The 17,880-nt window shown below is 36.0% G+C and overlaps 1 pseudogene; it reads right to left on the bottom strand.

Annotated features, from left to right (window-relative positions):
* Positions 1 to 16,000: 16,000 nt before the first annotated feature.
* On the bottom strand, positions 16,001 to 17,674 carry LOC149235176 (plant UBX domain-containing protein 4 pseudogene; annotated as a pseudogene).
* Between the last annotated feature and the right edge of the window lie 206 nt (positions 17,675 to 17,880).

Here is a 17,880-nt window from a genome sequence, read left to right on the forward strand (position 1 = left end):
AAAAAACATACATGATTTATGAACATTTCATTCAAGAAATAACCCCTAAAAAAAATAGAAACAAACTTCATATGTGAACTATTTCCATCTCACACAAAAAAATACACAAGGTTCGTTATTGTTTCACACGCACCCAATACAAGTAATCACAAAATGCACAATATCTCACATCAGTCTTTACACATAATACACCACACAGTAAAACAATTTGATGGAGATCAAGTTGGTTTGGATGGTCCCTAGCCAACCAACTCATTTCCCTTTGGTAAAATAAATTAACTTATGCAAGACAGACTAAACATCTACAAGAAAATGAAATAATTTCATGTACCTAGCATTAAGCTCCTTTTGTTGATCAAAAAGTCTGTCCTCAATACACTCAGTGTAATAATAGATAGATCTCCAGAGGGGGTTATGGAGATACAAGCCGTGAAGGTATGAACACAAGAAACTACCCATACTACCACTAACTTATCTATTCCTGCAACTAGGTATATATACATTTTGCACAGTCTATCAGCCATGTCAAACTAATTACAAAAAATACATATTGTTACCAACTGACTCCTAACAATAGAAACCCTTGCATACTCTATTTTACTCGAACCATTTGCAGGAGGCCAATAAACAAAACTATGTTGAAGACTAAGAGTAGAATCGTGTGGTTCCTTCCTTGACAACTCACATCAAATACTAATTCAAGGTATCAAAATGAATGTAACCAGGATTAGTGTAGGAACCTTGGGATATGATCTTGTTATACCATAACACTTTGAATTCAAAATTAGTGATAACCATTGGACGAAATTCCTTTAGGTAACATGATGGTAAGCCTCTATTTAAAATATTAATCTATTTGACCCTTTTAATAGACATATCAAGCAACATTTATCCATTATACCCAAAGACACATAAGAAGGGTTAAAAATGTATACATGGAGTCTTGTTTGATTTGTGATGTAGAGGTTAAGGAAGGGCTATTTGGGTAAAAATTAGAAAGATTATAGGACCTAACTGATATCTACGACTTGTTCAAACTGCCTAAACTTCATCTCTATAGGATCACGAGGTTCATTTACAAATTCATCAACCATGATTAGGATTTTATGATTTTCCGTTCCATCGATATAGATCCCTACAATCTCCACAAAATACCGAAATAAACCTTCTCTGATACCAAATGATCTGTAAATTTCCATGGATATTCCACTGGATAGTTCGTCACAACAAATCTAATAAATTATATTAAAAATATGATATTCTTCACTATTATAGTTTTATTAAACTTTAAAATATTTAAATTTAACTGTAATTAGTGCATGTAATTGAGTGGAAATTATGAAAAAAAATAATCTCTCACACACACATAAGACATAAGATATGTTGTATGGGAAACCCTTTCCGGAGAAAACCAATCTGGAAGGTGAGGCCACTTCGCTCTCTTTCTCTTTTTGGAAATATGACTACAACTAGAAAGAAGTAATGCATGTGGCTCATGCGCTGCTAAATTGAAAACATCCTTTGTGTGTGCACTACCTCCTATCTCTCTTATCTATCTTTTCTCAACTATGGAACAAAACGATATCGAAAGAAATGGAATGCCTCTTCCTCCTTGTGGCTCGATTGAAACATAACTTGATAGCCTACTAGTCGTTAATGTTGACTACATAAACTCTTAACTAGAGTTATAATATAGACTATTCTAGAGTAGTTTACATCATAATCATGTAGTTATCCCATTTTCCATGAATAATGGGGTTTGGCATGTCATCCTCTCAAAATATAGGTGTGAAAACAGGATGGTCAACTTCTGAGTGGCATAACTTTTTCATAGAAAATCTGATTGATGTGATTCTTGCACTATTGGAAATATATATATGGGTAGAATAGAATGTCATTGGGAGGGGCTAAATAGGAAACTTTTACCCCAAGAAAAGATCATTTGATGCATAAAAATGCTCCTGTAAGGTTTTATACCTCATTTTGCCAATTGGGTCTCACCGTAAAAAAGGTCCCGGGAGTTAATTTCTCTACTTTTGTTCTCCAAATGCATCAATATGGATGAAAAACAATATAACTATCCAATCTAGATCAAGGTCGTTCGAGAATCCTCCTCCTCATCAGATACTTATTTCTCCATGCTGAGAAAATCTGGTGCATTTGTTTAGATGTAGTCAGCCCAATTCATGTACAACTGAGAAATTGATTAGAAGTGGATATGATGAAAATGAGTGATATTGGTTTAGCACATCGATATGAAATTTTGTACAACTCTTTTTTTAATATTTGATTCAAAATTTGGAAGTAATTTTTATTTACTCAAAGGGAAGGTGCAAAAATCTCTTAAAGTTTCCTCAATTCCATGCTTTAAGGTTGTTTATGACATTTTGTTCGTTTGCGCTGTTGTCTTTGAGATGATGTTCCACTAACCCCGATATTTCTTCTTTTAATGGTTTTGATCATGATAAATCAAATTCCTTTATAATATAGGTTCCCATCTCCCATACTGATAGACAATGTTTAGTGGCCCATTTGATGCATTCTTTGATTTCATTTTTCCTCGAAGTATGGTTGAATTAAAGAAGAAAACATTAGTCTTTTATACATTTTAGAGACAGTCGAAATGCTATCAAGCTGGAATTGAGTTTCCCATCTAAGAATTAATGTGAATTTTTCTTTAATTTACTTGTCTTCTTTGACTAAAGATTATCTTCTCTCTTCAAAATCCAAATTACCTTGATAAAATATGCAAATTCAATCCATTTGCTTAAAACACTTACACTGGTATATCGTCAATATTTGGCTATCTTGTATCTCTTGCAACTTAAAAATATTCATACTTTTTTCCACTTCATGACATAGAATTGATTAAGACTTAATATTTTCAATGTCTTCCTTCGTGTCTCTAGTCAAGGTTAGAATTTTTTTGTTAGATTCTTCCTTCAATATTCTATTTTGTTGTTCACGTGCATTTTGGATTTGATGGATATCTACGAATTTTTTGATTTGCAATTCATTTAACACATTATTGAACTGATTTTGTAAGTTTTTTCTTTCAATGTTGAACACATTTACAGGAACTGTCGAACGGTTTCATGAACTTTCTTCTCTAAATGCTTTAATTTTCACTATTTTGGTGTTGGTTATAATAGACAAAGGATCCTAGAGGCTTAGAGGATTCTTCAAATTTTTCCTCAACATTTCCTATTGCTTTCCAACTGAATTCTAAAATTGTTTCAAAAGTTTCAAACTTTCTTTTCTTGGTTGTTCTGACAACTGACTTAGTTTGAGCATTAAAGTAATACTTGGTCAAGGATGGAACACTTTTAGGAACATTTTCAACGTTAGTGATATGTTTAAATAAAAAATAATCAAGAAGGATTTTTGTAGAAATTGGAGTCATGGATGTGTCATGACAATTCTGTAGAATATAAATATCAGTACTTTTCTCTTGGTACTCATTAGACACTATTTCTCCACCAAAGAAAGTGATCAATGATGAGAGAAGGGTTCCAGTAATTAGCTCATCATTATTTGTATCAATATACACATATTGAATTCCTCGTCAATTTTCTTAAATTGTGTATGTGATTGGATGGTGTCATATGGGCCATCAATAATAATGATATTGTCACTAGAGAAACTCTATTTTTCTGTTACTTATTCTTTGTTTGGTATTTGTTGTTTCTGGCTTTTGACTTAGGTGTTCCTTTGACCCTGTTGATATATCTCATTTTCTAGCTCTTTTTATTTAATAATTGTTTATTTTGATGTGCTTGTCTATGGAGCTATAAAACAAATGTTAGGAACATTTTCACCTTGGGATTATTCTATTTTTGGAGAAGAGGAAATAAGGTCTGAATTAATGTCATTGAAATTATATTTTAGAAGCTCAACAAATTTGATCTCTTCATTTTCATTATTAGTATGAATATGATCCTGGTGGATATTGGTGGCCACCCACCAAGTCCACTTGGACCCCCACCATTGTTTCTTTTAGCTTTTCGATTTTCTTAATTGTGGCATAGTTTACTATTTTTATCAGTCTTTCGGGTCCTGAACTTCTGGAGTCATTTTGAGGACCTAAACGATGCTTTTTTGGGAAAATTGGGAGCAACATGCATCCATGGACCATTTTTTCTCTTCCAAAATTTGGAGTTCTCGGATAGATCTTTCTAACGTGACATTGTGCACGTCAAACGGAGATCATATGCCAAAGTTATGACCTCGGAAGTTGATGTTCCAATTTACCCAAACGGGGCCCATAGTTTGGCATTTCATCTTCTAGGGTTAGGTATTTGGATGTTTATGGTTTTCCATTATTTCTCGACAATAAATAGGCCTTTGAGCCTCATTGTAACACAGTTCATAGGTATGTAGCAGCCACATCTCCTCTCAGAGATAAACTACCATCGCCCTAGCTGGATTGTTTCCATTTCCGTTTGTAAGTATATTTCAGTATTTTACATTAAGGAAATGAAGTATTATTTTTACTGCATCTTTGTGCTTATGGTTATCTCTATAACTTGTTGTGTTCCTATCTAAATCCACATCAGTGGTATCAAAGCGGTCTGCTTTTTCTCTATTTTTCTTTGCATGTCCCCAACGAGGTCGGGATATAAGGAGTTAGGGTTTCAACTGGTCGACCCTTTGCAAGACCAGCCTCTCAAATCCCAATGGCCTCCCATGGTGGATGAAATAAAGATGAGGGGGCATGAGATCCTATCAAAATCTTGCTCGAGGAAGCCCTCGAGCGACAAAGGAACACGATGATGGATAACTTTGCCTAGATCCTTCAGTGGCTACCCTGGGGCGACGCATCAGCTTCCAAAAGCTACTCTGGAAATTCTACAGCGTTCAAGGTACAAGTTAATTTTGAAGTCCCCATTTTCGAGGGTCAGATAGACCCAAATGCCGTCGATACTGGTTAAATCTACTAGAGTGTTATTTTTCTCTTCATGATTTTTCCAGTTGGGAAAATATTATTTTCACTCTTCTTAAAGTGGCCCCCATGTCAAGGACTAGTGGTAAACCTACTGTGAGCAGAAGGATGAAAGTACAAGCTCACTATTTTCAGCTGAACCCACTTGGAATTCATTCCGAGATTCCATCAAGGAGTAGTACTACCCTGTCAGAAGCTATGAGGGTCAATACATAAAGTGGACCATGATGCATCTGGGAAGGGACCAAGACGTGTCGGAGTTTACCAATATTTTCCATACCGTTCTAACGAAGTTGGGTATCAAGGACTCAGAGCAATATTTAGTACTCAAATACCATGGCTATCTGCAAAAGTAAATCCAGGAAGAAATAGAATTCTTGAACGTCTCCTCGCCTGACACGACATACCGATACACTGTCAAGGTTGAGCAAAAGTTTAAATAGAAGAAGCGAGAATTTGGATCTGTGAATTTGAAGCAAGGGAAAGGTGCCCCAGAACTATAGAACAAAGGACAAAGCCAAGGCAGGGTGGCCCAAGACAACCTTCCAAAGCTACAAGAAAAGAACAATGGAGCGAAGCCGAAAAAGGACACGAGAAAGTGGTGTGAGTTACATAGGAGCTCCAATTACAACACAAGTGAGTGTTGGGCCAAGCAGTCACTAGTGGCCAAGCTAAAGGTTTCAAAATTATATGCATGTTCCGACTCTAAGTCAAAACCCAACGAGGGGAATGACAAAGGGAAGCAGATTATCGATGTGGAGCCCAACTCCACCGTTGCCACCATGAAGATCCAAAAGGAGGAACCCAAAGATCCAAAGGAGGAGGAGCATCTCTTCCACTCCCAGATGTGGGTAAAAGGATCCTCGCTACAGTCCATTGTCGATAGCGGGAGCCAAAAGAACCTCATTTTGGCAGAGGTCGTGAAGCAGCTAGGCTTACTAACCACAACACATCCACAAACGTACACCATTGGGTGACTTCACCGAGGACAAGATCTTCACGTGAGCCAACAGTGTCACCTTCCATACAACATCAAGCCCTTCATAGATGAGGTATTCTGTGACATTTCTCCCCTCAAATTTTTTGATGTATTATTAGGACAACCATAATTGTGGAAGCGACATGTTGTGTATAAATCAAGGACCCATGCTGTTATTATTACTTTGGGAAATAAGTTGTATAGGATACTGGAGGTAGCACTGCCTACCGCCATATCTTTGGTTACTACAAAATAATGCAGTAAGATCATTTCCAAAACCAGGAAATTTGTTTTCCTAATGATACGCCCTCAAGGAAAGAAGAAGATGGTGACCATGACCTCCAGACAAGGCCCCTCCGCACGAAAAATACAGATGGACAAGGTCATGGAGGAGTACAGGAACATCTTCACCTCCCCCGTAGGCTTTCCTCTACACTGTTAGGTCAAGCACCCCATCGATCTGACCCCAGGTGCACCGCTTCCCAATCGACCAATCTATCGACTTCGTTCTGGAATTGCTACAGAAAAGTCACATTCGTCTGAGTTCATCGCCCTGTGGGAGCCCGATCATTTTGGTATAGAAGAAGGATGGGACTTGGAGACTCTGTATTGACTATCGTGCACTGAACAAGATGAACGTCCATAATAGGTACCCGATCCCACGGATTGATGACCACCTAGACTAACTGAAGTGGGCAAAATATTTCAGCAAGATTGATATGAAGTTAGGATATCACCATGTACCAATCGAACCCTCCGATGTGTGGAAGACTGCCTTCAAAGCCAAGGAGGGCCTTTTGAAATGGTTAGTTATGCCTTTCGGATTAACAAATTCTCTTGCAACCTTAATGATGCTAATGGATGACATCTTGCAGCCATTCACCAACTCATTTGTAGTGGTATACTTGGATGACATCCTGATCTTCACCCAGAGTTGGGAAGAGCACCTACACCACATCCGACAGGTTCTCTAAACACTACGACAACACAAGTTATGTGCCAATTTGGAGAAATGAACTTTTTGCATGACCCAGGTTCAGTATCTGGAATACATTATTGATAAATAGGGGGTGCATGTGGATCCAAGCAAGATCCAACTCATTCATGATTGGCCATCTCCAACCACTCTCATAGAGCTCCATAGCTTTCTAGGTCTTGCCAACTTCTACCATAGGTTTGCGTCAGGATTTTCTCATATCACTTGGGCCTTGAGTCAGGTCACCATGGGAGGAGTGAAAGAAAAATTATTTTTGTTTGAATCTCAATACAAGGCATTCACAGAGTTGAAAGATCACCTCTGCTCTGCACCAGTGCTCGCATTACCAAACTTGAAACAACCATGTGAGTCGAGACAAATGCCTCTGACTATGCTATTGGGGCAGTCCTTACTCAACACGGGCATCCAATGGCATATGAAACTAAGACGCTTTTAGAAACAGTCCTGAAGTATCCCACTTATGACAAAGAGATGTATTCCATTATGCAGGCCTGCCAAAAATGGAAGCATTACATTTTGTGGAAGGAAACGTTCATCCACACGGATCACCAACCCATGCAGTTCATACAGACCCAAGGGAAATTGCTGAATGATCACCATCAAAAGTAGCCCACATACCTACAACAGTTCCATTTGAATATCAAGTATAAGAAGGGTAGCACAAATAATGTTGTAGATTGCCTCAGTCAACCAACGATCATGGCGTTAACCACCATGCTCAACTCTTGTAGGCACAAGACTTCTGATTGGACATTTCTCTACAAAAGTGACATAGAATTCAGTGACACATACCAGACACTCTTGGTGGGTCAGCATGTTCTAGATTTTCACTTCCAGGATTCCCTGTTATGCCACCTGCGTCTACTTTTTGTTCCTCCAAGCGAGCATGCCAAGATGATCTGGGAAGCACACTACAGTTAGGCTGCTGGCCATTTCCGGGTCGAGAAAATGGTGGAATTACTGTAGAAGTATGTCTATTGGTCAAATCTTCAATAGGATGTCAAGAAGTACATCAAATCATGCACTTCCTATGCCATTTCCAAACAAACCATCAAGAATCAAGGACTCTATATCCCACTGCCTACCCTTAGTCAACCTTGGGAATCCATCTCCATGGATTACATGTCAGACCTTCCTTCCACTAAGCATGGAAATGACTTTGTTTTTGTGGTCGTTGACAGGTACTCGAAGATGTCCATTATGGTGGCATGCAAGAAGAATATCACAGCAGAATCCACTGCTAAACTCTTCTTTGAATGAGTGTGGGTACACTTTGGGATCCCTCAGTCTATCATCTTAAATTAGGACAGTAAGTTCCTCAGTACATTTTGGTCTAGTCTCTGGTCAATGTTGGACACGAAACTCACTAAGTCCATAGCCTTCCATCCTCAAAATAATGGTCAGACAGAGGTTGTCAACAGGATGATCGTACACATTCAGCACATGCACAACTCAAAGAATCCATGCACATGGAGCAAGAGCCTCCACTATGTTCAACACAGCTACAACCGGGCTCTCCACAGCTCGACTGGACACAACCCTTTTCAGGTGGGCTTGGGATTCTAGCCACTATTTCCTATTGATGTGGCCATTGCATTTGGAGCTACTCACGCAGATTCGACTCATGTCCATTCCGAAATAGATAAGGCAAACAACTTCATTGAGCACATCCAACATATTCTCCAGCTGGTCCATGGCATTTTGGAAAAATCAAATGCCATGTACAAGTAGTGACATGATTAACATTGGGTGCCACACAAGTTTCAGGTGGGGGACAAAGTCTAGTTGCATTTGCAAAAAGAATGCCTTACTAGAGCCTATCAGAAACTCAGACCACTCTAATATGGTCCTTACACCATTAACAAGGTTGTGGCAAACAATGCATTTGAGCTCAGCATTCCCCCATTCCTTGGCCTGCACCTAGTGTTCAATATGGACCACCTTCAGCCATACTTTCCACCTTTACTAGACGCACTCGACATTGCAAAACAACTCACACCCACAGAGTTAAATCCAGATTGCATGGAACAAGATGCAACTGATTAGATCATGGATAAACACATCAAGCACACTCACCAGCAGAATATCCAACTGTATCGAGTTGTCAAAGCAGGCCAACTCCTTCACGAGGGCAAGTGGCTCACCAGGGACGAAGTTCAGCAGAAGTTTCCTCATCTCATGGAGGAACTCAACGCAATGGGGACCATTGATTCCTAAGGGGGTTAGGAATGATCCACGTGGATATTGGTGGCTACTCGCCAAGTGCACTTGGACCCCCACCATTGTTTCTTTCAGCTTTTCAGTTTCCTTAATTGTAGCATAGTTTACTATTTTTAGCAATTTTTTCGTTGCTGAACTTCCCGAGCCTTTTTGACGCCCTAAACAACGTTTTTTGGGAAAACTGTGATCAACATGGGTCCATGGACAGATGTTTGTCTTCCCAAAGTTGTAGTTCTTAGATAGATATTTCTAATGAGATATTGTGCATGTAAAATGGAGATCGTATCCAAAGTTACGACCCCCGAAGTTGATGTACCAATTTACCCAAATGGGGCCCATAGTTTGGCATTTCATCTTCTAGGGTTATGTTTTTGAATGTTTAGGGTTTTCCATTGCTTCTCAAAAATGACTAAGATTTAGAGCCTCATTGTAACACATTTCAGAGGCATGTAGCCACCACATCTCTTCTCATAGATAAGCTACCATCACCCTAGCTGGATTATTTCCATTTTTGTTTGTAAGCATATTTTAGTATTTTATATTAAGGAAATGAAGTATTATTTCTGCTTCATCTATGTGTTTGTGGTTATCTCATTAATTTGTTGCATTCCTGTTTAAATCCGCTTTAGAATAATGTTTTGTTTAAGGAAGTCCTCATAAATACTTTGTCTAAAATGTTGCAATTTAGTTCTATCCTCGCTACTCAACAACTGTCCTCTTTCAAAAGCTTTCTGAAAATTATCAATATTAATGAAAATTTCATCAAAAAGAGTCTTCTGGCATGTGAAGGTTTTGATGTAGCTAAAAACCCTATAATGGTCACTGATGATTCCTTGAGGATCATAGTCATGAAGGGGCAATGAATAAAACCAAACATGTTGGACTTCTTCAGCCTCAAATGCATGTCCTCGATCCTCGAGGAAATTTTTTCCACAGTTAATTAGGAAGTTTAGTTAGATTTTCTTTTGAAGTTTTCTCATTTTCTAAGCTTTACAATTAAAGGTAGATTGATTGGCAACATATCTTCAATAGATCCTCTTTAGAATATATCTTAGAATAAGATGAGGTCCAATTTTACTTTCATAAACTCTGATATATGTGAATAATTCTTCCACAAAATAGTATCCTATTTCTTTTATCTCCTCTTTAAGGCATTCACTAAACCTAGGATGGTATTCTCCAAACATAATTTCATGGAAAGGGATAATCACATAATTACAAATGTCATAAAAATGGAATATGAAGTTACTTTCAAACAAAATAGGGGCATAATTCTGAATAGGCACATGCTAATCAACTAGGTAATTCAATTTCATCTAAGGAAACAAAAGAGAAGAAATTATAATATATCCATAATATAGGCTTACATGCAAAACACATGGTCAAATCCTGGAGGAGACCCAACGGAAAACTTGAACGCATGTGTTATATACTGTGAAAGAATATTTACCCATATGGAATGATTTGAATCATTCACTAGGTTGTGTATTGAAACCATCCATTGCAATTTGCAATGCTGACGTCTTTCTCACCATATAAACAGGAGAACATTTTGATGATCAATCTCACGAGTATTTTGAAAATGACAACCGATTATTCCTTTGATGACTTAAGTTCGAACCCTTCTCTATCCTTTTGTAGTCAATGTTTCTCAACTTTATCATAATTCCCTTCACACTTCTTCAATAATGTGTTGTTGAAGTTATCCTGAAACAAAGTGTTTAAGAGAACTTCGGGAGGAATAAGCTTGTAAATTGTTGAAATAATTTACAGATTCCAAGAGGCAATGACATTTTTTCTGCAATCTACTATAGTGGGAAAATCCAGATGTCAAATAACCCAAGCAACCATGTCATAATAAAGAAACATTTCTCTCTACCAGTGACTCTGTGTAGTTCCATGCCTTTAATTTTTTCAAAATGAATGTTTTTCTCCAGAGTCTAAGTTTTAGAAATTAACCAGTTTCTATTCTCAAAGAAATAGTAAATTTCTTCCAACTTCATCTTACCTACCATCTTGCTTTTGAAGGTGTTGTCGGAAACGAGAGCTGGGATGAAATTGCAATCTTCTGGTTTTGGATTTTCAACTCTCTTAAAACGTTCCTTAATATGTTGAATAGTCTTCTCTGGCGTCATAGATTTACCTTTCTTACCCATGCTATGGTCTGAAAATGGAATTAGAAAAAATCATCCTTCAATAAAAAAAATCAAATTTATGAGTATAATTGTCTATGACATTGCCTTCTTACTAGAAATTAGAAGCCTTTTAGTGAATCTAAAATTTCTTGTTTATAATGAGAGATAAGTTTCACAGTAGTGTAAAAAAGGTATGGAGAAGAGATTGCAAAAGAGAAAGCAAAAAGCAGTGAAGTTTCCATATTTTTCTTAAACCCTCGGGACGTGCAATAATTAATTTACATGAAGCATTTTAATTATTCATTAAAGTGACAAGACGTTTCAACCTCTTATATGCGAAAATGAAGGTGAGGTTGTATGGTTGGAGCTGAGGTAATGTTTTATTAAAAGATAATGGATTTCCATTTGGGGGTTAATTTAAGAAAAGTAAAGAAAGTCGAAAGGAAATTATGGTTGGCACGCAAACCAATAAATAAAGTATCTTATTCCTAGTCACAACAGAAGTCAGTCGGGTTGTCAGAAATAAACATGTTGATAAATTCATGCTTCTGCCACCGATCACCGAATCCCCAACATCCAACGTAGTTAGGGTAAGATGGATGTTGATAATGTCAAGTTTGTAGAATGTTCCTTCATTTTGTTCGAGTATATTTACCAACCATAATGAATTCAGGAGTTGGAAGGTTAGAAACATATGCAATGATATTATGAAATATAAAGGACCGACATCAAAATTTCGACTTACATTTTTTATTTTTATTTTTTCGAATTTTCTGTTGTAATTTTTTTTTTAAATAACTATTTGAGAAAAAGAAGGAAAAATAGAGATAATTTTTTATCTACAATCCTTATTTTATTTCTTTTGTATAGATAATAAAATATTTTCTTCATATGGAAATTCATCATGGTCAAGAATGGGCGAGCATGCTCACAGGTCACATGCTTAGGATTTATATACATTCCATTTATAATATTAATTTGTTGGGTTTAATATCAATCCCCCTTGGGATTGTAATCTATTTTGCTTTCTAGTATTGGTGCCTTGGGTTTGTTATTTCTTTGGGTTTATGATATGACTCCCTTGGATTTTTTTATCTAAGGGTTCATGTTCGTACAATTTAATATTATTCACGGGGTTTAATATTATTAGCAGGGTTGATCATATGAATTTATGTGTTTAATATGGATCCCTTTAGTTTACTGATATGTTGGGTTTAAAATGTTTATATAATCAAGGTGAGGCTACATGGGTGGAGTTTGAGGCTATTTGATTCAAACATAATTTATTTCCATTTGGGAGTTAATCGATAGAAAAGTAAAGAAATCTTAAAAGAAAACTATGGTTGGCATGAAACCAATAAATAATGTATTTTATTCTTAGTGACAACGAAAGCTAATAAGGTAGTCAGAAGTGGGTACGGTGTTGAATTAAAGTTTCTTCCACCCCAAATCATAGCGTAGTCAGGTTAAGATGGGAGTCGGTAGTTGGGAGGTCGGGTGGGAATAACATTCTTTCATTTTGTTCAAGTATGCAACCCAACCCCGCTATAACCGGAAGTTAGAATGTCAGTTACCTGAGAAACGTTCTTATTAAATAGAAAAGTCTGACCTCTGACCTTCCACTTACATATTTTTATTAATATTTTTTTTTTTTGACCTTTTATGTCGCAATTGTTTTTATAATTTTTGAAAAAAAAAACTACTTACAAAAGGGAAAAAAAGAGGTAATTTTTTATATAGGGTCCTTCTTTTTTTTTTTTTTTTTTTTACACAGATAATAAAAGCTTGAAATAATATAGAAATCCATCATGCTTAACCATCTCTGACCATGCTCAAATGTTGCATAGTTCGGATTTATATATGTTGGTTTATAAAGTTAATTGCTTGGGTTTAATATGAATCCCTTGAGTTTGTAATGCGTTCGGTTTTTTACTATAGGTCTCTTGGGTTTATAATTTTTTTTGGGTTGATAATATCACTCCCTTGGCTCCATTAATCGAAGGGTTGATATTCATCTGGTTTAATACCATTTACAAGATTTAAAATAAAATGCGTAGGGTTTGTAATATTAATTTTGTATCTTCAATATGAATCCCTTGGGTTTATGTATCTCTTGCATTTACAATATTAATAATTTTTTTGGTTCATTGATCCCTTATATTTGTAATATCAATCTCTTGCGATTATAATATTAATCACTTGGGTTTTCAATTCGTATGGCTTATAATATTACCCATTTGGGCTATTAATATTAATCCCTTAGGTTTATTAATGTTATTATTATAAATATAATTAATATCATTAGAAGTACGTAAAAATAATAATTAATCTAAGAGGTTTAGTATATTAATATATTCAGTTTATTATTATTATTATTATTATTATAACAAAATATTATTTATTATTATTATTATTATCATTATTATTAATCGATATATATTGATTATTATATATTTATCACTATCGATATTCAATATGTACCATTAACAATAACGATTTTGATAAATATATAATAATTAATAAATATCAATTAATAATATTAACAAATATTTAATAATAATAATCCTATATAATAATAATAATAATAATAATAATAATAATAATAATAATAATAATAATAATAATGATGATAATAATATATTACTGATAATAATAACTAATATATTAATTACACCGTAAGGCATTCCCCTTTGAAATCCATCCCCTTTTTGCCTACCTGTCACCCTTGGACACCATACGATTAGATGTGAGACGATTACAAAAAGTTGACCCGTCGATCAAAACAATTACAAATTCGTTGGAAATAGTTACAAATTACAAATTGGTTACTAAGGTGAACAATTGCAGTCTGGATTTTGTGAAGAAATATGTAGCGAATTTGGCGATAGCCCCTCCGCTGGATCCCTCCAGGCCGCTCTAGAAGATTCATTTTCTGCACGTTAGATCGAAGGATGCAGAGTCCAGTGCCTTCTGAATCTTGTAATTCCTTATTTAACTTGAAGAGACCCAGGCCGAGGGAATCTGAAAATCAATACCAGAACACAAGAAATTTGATGGTAAGCAACATCATCCATCGAATTTGCAAGTGTGTTCAGCAATTTTGGTGAATACAAGGCCTGCTCCAGGACTCCGTGTACCTCATTCTCTTCCCCTCAGGTAGATTCATTTTCTGTGCATTAGAATGGAGGATGCAGAGTCCAACGCCTTCTGAATCTTGTAATTCCCTATTTAACTTGAAGAGGCCCAGGTCGAGAAAATCTGAAAATAAAAACTAGAAGACAGGAAATTTGATGGTAAGCAACATCTTCCATCGAATCTATGAGTGCGTTCAGCGATTTTGGTGAATACAAGGCCTGCTCCAGGACTCCATGTACCTCATTCTCTTCCCCTCTTACTTTTTCCAGTTATAGATTCTTTCTTTGCAATCATGCTCTATTCTGGAAAACTTTGCTATGGATTTTTTTAGAAGTTCTTTAAAATCTATGAAGTGCGAAAGTAGTGACGAAGCTTGCAGGTGTCAAGGTATGAAAATCTATACACATCTTCATGAAGGTTACTATAATGTATCATTATTTACTTTAAGGTTGGGGTTAATGATGATAATGGTGGACAGGCGGCTACTGCTATGACATACAGAATGATCTCACACACAAGCATTTCATTCTCCAACATAGTTGGACCAGTGGAGGAGGTGGAATTGTTCATCTAATTCCCATAGAGTCTGGACACCCTCATGTATGACATATGAATGAAGAAGTATTTCTATGGTTTCCATTCTGAGATACCGTTTATTAATAAATATCATTATTCCATCAAATCTGGGAGTGTGTTCAACAATTCTGGTGAATACAAGGCCTACTCCAGGACTCCATGTACCTCATTCTCTTCCCCTTCAGAAGATTCATTTTCTGCGTGTTAGATCGGAGGATGCAGAGTCTAGCGCCATCTAAATCTTGTATTTCCATATTTAACTTGAATAGGCCCAGGCTGAGGGAATCTGAAAATCAAAACCAAAAGACAGGAAATTTGATGGTAAGCAACATCTTCCATCGAATCTACGAGTGCATTCAGTAGTTCTGGTGAATACAAGGCCTGCTCCAGGACTCCATGTACCTCATTCTCTTCCCCTCTTACTTTTTCCAGTTATAGATTCTTTCTTTGCAATAATGCTCTATTCTAGCAAACATTGCTATGGTTTTTTTAAGAAGTTATTTAAAATCTATGAAGCGCGAAAGTAGTGCGAAAGTAGTGATTGAATCATTGATTTTGAATTCCATTATGAGAATACAGTTTATTAATAAATATCAGTATTTCATTGAATTGTTGATGTTGTTGTGCTGGTTTTTGCAGTGACTAACTATAGACTTTCATAGTTATATGGAAAAAGTGGTACTGGTGATAATCATAGCTTCGGTTCTGATCAGGGATCCAAAACAATTGTGCATAGATTGTGTGGAAACTTTACATTGCATGAAGTTGGTAGCAATCATTAGCACCTGTAATTTGTAATTTCTTATAAAAGATTATTCTCAAGGATTCTATAGCATAGTCGAGTAACCATTAGGGATGGAAATAAAGCAGTCTTAAATTGATTACAACTCCATAGATGGGAGAAACAACTTGTTGACAATGCAGGAAATGAGCAAAACCAATTTGCATATTCGCATACAATTTAGCACCAATATTTACAAGGATTTAGTAACCAGGATATTAATCATGATGTGCCATTATGTCAAAATCTTAAAGTTTTCCTTAATGAGACTAGTAAAGTAAAATTTTTGTATTACAACAGAATTGATTAGTCCTACTTCTTCTATGGTCTGTGTCAGATCATTCAATGGCTTTGGAAGGAAACCCATTGCTTGCAGTTGATATGTTGTAGCACTTCCAGACATTGCAGCATCAATGAATGCCCGTATATCAGCAATTGTGTGATGGTGATTGAAGCGAGCCACCATGTGTGTCCCATCAGATAAGCGAAGTTGAATAGATGTAGATGGCTTAGAATCATCCACTGTGAGACCTTCTGAACACTGTCCAGTAGTTGGCTGTAATATTGAAGGGGCACTAAGCTTAGGAGCCAATGAGCTGGAGCTACCGAGTGTTCTGCCTAAACCTTGAAAAGGCACATATGTTGGACCTCAGACCTGCATACATTTAATTTAGCAAATTATGCTTACATATATTTTACTAATCATGAGTCTGACCAAATTAGCTACTATATTACTAATAAATCTGAAAAACAATAAATTAGGCGATAGCGATTGCAGAAAAAAATTCAACAGTGACAAAGCCACTGGAGTTTGACACATAGACAATACATCTAGGATAGTGATTTGATATTTAGCGAGTTTAAATGTAATAAAAAAAATGTATGAAACAACTAAATTCCCCCATTTCACAATTAGTGTAACAACACATGCATTAACACCATAACATTAGAAAAACTAGCACGCCATGAATTGGGCAATGGAATGAAAACATACATGACTGTCTTCATCCCTCCTGATCAGATTGAAATGTAGTGGAACCCTCCTATTTGCTGGCTCCAATTCTTTAGGGCATTCAGACTTCTGGATACTCTGCAGAAAAACAATTCAATGCCTACAAAAAATAATTGCAGTGTAGCATGAAAATCCGATTATGCTTGTTTCAACTGACATAATATGCATCTTTCATCATAAAAATAAAAACACCAGCACATACTACTTGACACAACATTACCATTTAGAATAACCATAATTGTCTAAAAGACATCATTGGCACAAATACCACTTGAATGAAAATAACGCTGAAGCACAATTCCCATTCTAAAATCTAATTTTAGCATCCTTGTAATAAAAGTGGCATCATATAGAATGCTTCAAGATAGGTCTGCAATTAGCTAAGTAACTGGACCGTTGAGAGGCCATGATGGTTTAAAGTTGTATATATTATTATTCTCCAAGGACCATGGAGCTAAATGAAATCCATTTTTATATGATTTGTGACAGAGACAAAGATAGTCAATATTACCATACTAGCTGACAATAGAGTTTCAGATAACAATGTGATATGGTTTAAGGTCTTCATATCACACCAGAGTTTGAATTGAACATTGAGGCTTATGATAAATACAACAAACTATAATTTTACACATTGTTTGATTTCTCCACTGGATTTAGTTTTTCAAGGATCATAAAAACAATGTATGAAACAACTAAATTCCCCCATTTCACAATTAGTATAACAACACATGCATGAACACCATAACCTTAGAAAAACTAGCACGCCATGAATCGGGCAATTGAATGAAAACATACAGGACAGTCTTCATCCCTCCTGATCAGATTGACATGTACTGGAACCCTCCTGTCTGCTGGCTCCAATTCTTTAGGGCATTTAGACTTCTGGATACTTTGCAAAAAAACAATTCAATGCCTATAAAAAAAATTGCAGTGTAGCATGAAAATCAGATTATGCTTGTTTAAATTGACATAATATGCAGCTTTCATCGTAAAAATAAAAATGCTAGCACATACTACTTGACACAGCATTACCATTTAGAATAACCATAATTTTCCAAAAGACATAACTAGCACAAATGCCACTTGAATGAAACTAACAC

The sequence above is a fragment of the Pinus tabuliformis genome, chromosome 8, assembly GCF_031772625.1.
Source record: "Pinus tabuliformis cultivar Carrire ecotype Pingquan chromosome 8, CPIR1, whole genome shotgun sequence".
Taxonomy (NCBI): Eukaryota; Viridiplantae; Streptophyta; class Pinopsida; order Pinales; family Pinaceae; genus Pinus; species Pinus tabuliformis.